The following is a 1,965-nucleotide window of genomic DNA, read 5'->3' on the forward strand; positions in this document are numbered from 1 at the left end:
AGCCAAGATCCATCTGACATCAGCAATTATATCCCTTGTTCCACGTCCTCTTCTGACTCCGGATTGAATTTCTGGTAGTTCCCTGTCAATGTACTGCTGCAACCATTTTTGAAGTACCTTTGGCAAAATTTTATTTGTGTGTGATATTAATGATATTGTTCAATAATTTCTGCATTCTGTTGGATCACCTTTCTTTGGAATGGGTACAAATATGGATCTCTTTCAGTCGATTGGCCAAGTAGCTGTCTTCCGAATTTCTTGGCATTTCTTCTAGGTTATCTAAATTTGTTGGTGTACAGTTTTTCATCGTATTCTCTTATAATCCTTTTTATTTTTGTAAGTTTAGTAGTAATGTCCTCGCTTTCATTTATTTTAGTTGTTTGCATCTTCTCTCCTTTTTCTAAAGGTTTGTCAATTTTGTTAATTTTTGCAACTTTTGGTTTTGTTGTTTCTTTTTATTGTTTTTCTATTTCATTTATCTCCACTCTAATCTTTTGCCGGGTGTACAGCTGTGCCATATCTCTTTCACTGCCTAGCTGCTAATGGACATAATAGCTATTTGGACGTAAAATAAAATATGTGCTTTAAGGGGAGATGATTGCCCTCTGATGAAACCCAGAACTCTGTTAAACTGTCTCAGTGGGGTAAAGGAAGGAGGGCTGTTCTCTGGTGCCAGTAAATCTAGTCCACTCTGAACAGAGGCAATAAATGATGTCCATTGTCTGCAGGGGGCTTTCTACTTTTATTACCCCCTTTTACCTTTTATTACCTCCCCTTCCCCTACCTGTTTCTCTGTACATGCTATTTGGCACGTAGACATAGCTGTGCAATTAGTATTTAATCCCAGGAGAGAGGAACTTAGGTGTTCTCCTCCCAAGATGTGAACTGGGGCGTGCTTGGCTGCGATCTAACAATACCCTGTGGACGGGTGCCTAGCTTCGAGGAACCTAGGCTGGTGATGATGTGTGCTGTTCCATTCATCCCTGTCCTGCTTATTCTGTGAGTAATAAATGCCTCTTGAACTTGCCATTAAAACAGTGTCTGGTCTGTGTTCTGCTCTAAATGGTCTTCACTAAGAACTTGTGAATACAGTGACATTGCATCTTTATTTCCTCCCTTCTGCTAGCTTTGAGATTAGCTTGCTCTTCTAGTTCCTTAACATGTAAAGTTAAATTGTTAAATTGGGATATTCTTTTTTAATGTAAATATTTACAGCTATAAATTCCCCACTGAGCACTGCTTTTGCTGCATCTCATGAACTGCCAGAAGAACAAACAAATCTGTCTTGGAAGAAGTACAGCCAGAATGCTCCTTAGAAGCAAGGATGGCAAGATTTCATCTCACATAATTTAGACGTGTTATCAGGAGAGGCCAGCCCCTAGAGAAGGACATCAAGCTTGGTAAAGTAGAGGGTCAGCGAAATAGAGGAAGACCTTCAATGAGATGGATTGACACAGTGGCTGCAACAATGGGCTCAAGCATAACAACAATCACGAGGATGGCGCAGGACCAGGCAGTGATTCATTCTGCTGTACATAAGGTTGCTATGAGTAGGAACCAACTTGACAGCACCTAACAACAACAATAGGTTTTGATATTTTGTGTTTTCACTTACATTCATCTCAAAGTATTTTCTAATTTCACTAGTAATTTCGTCTTTGACCCATTGGTTGTTTAAGAATGTGTTGTTTAATTTGCACATATTTGTCAATTTTCCCATTTTCTTTCTGTTATTGATTTCTTCTTTCAATCCACCATGATCAGAGAAGATACTTTGTATGATTCCACTCTTTCAAATTTATTGAGACTTGTTTTGTGGCCTAACATATGGTCTATCCTGGAGAACGTTTCATGTGCACTTGAGAAAAATGTGTACTCTGCTGTTGTTGGGTAGACTGTTGTATAAATGTCTATCAGGTCTAGTTGGTTTATAGTACTGCTCAAGTCCTCTATTTCTTATTGGTC

Source organism: Trichechus manatus, unplaced genomic scaffold, assembly GCF_000243295.1.
Source record: "Trichechus manatus latirostris isolate Lorelei unplaced genomic scaffold, TriManLat1.0 scaffold00104, whole genome shotgun sequence".
Classification (NCBI taxonomy): domain Eukaryota; kingdom Metazoa; phylum Chordata; class Mammalia; order Sirenia; family Trichechidae; genus Trichechus; species Trichechus manatus.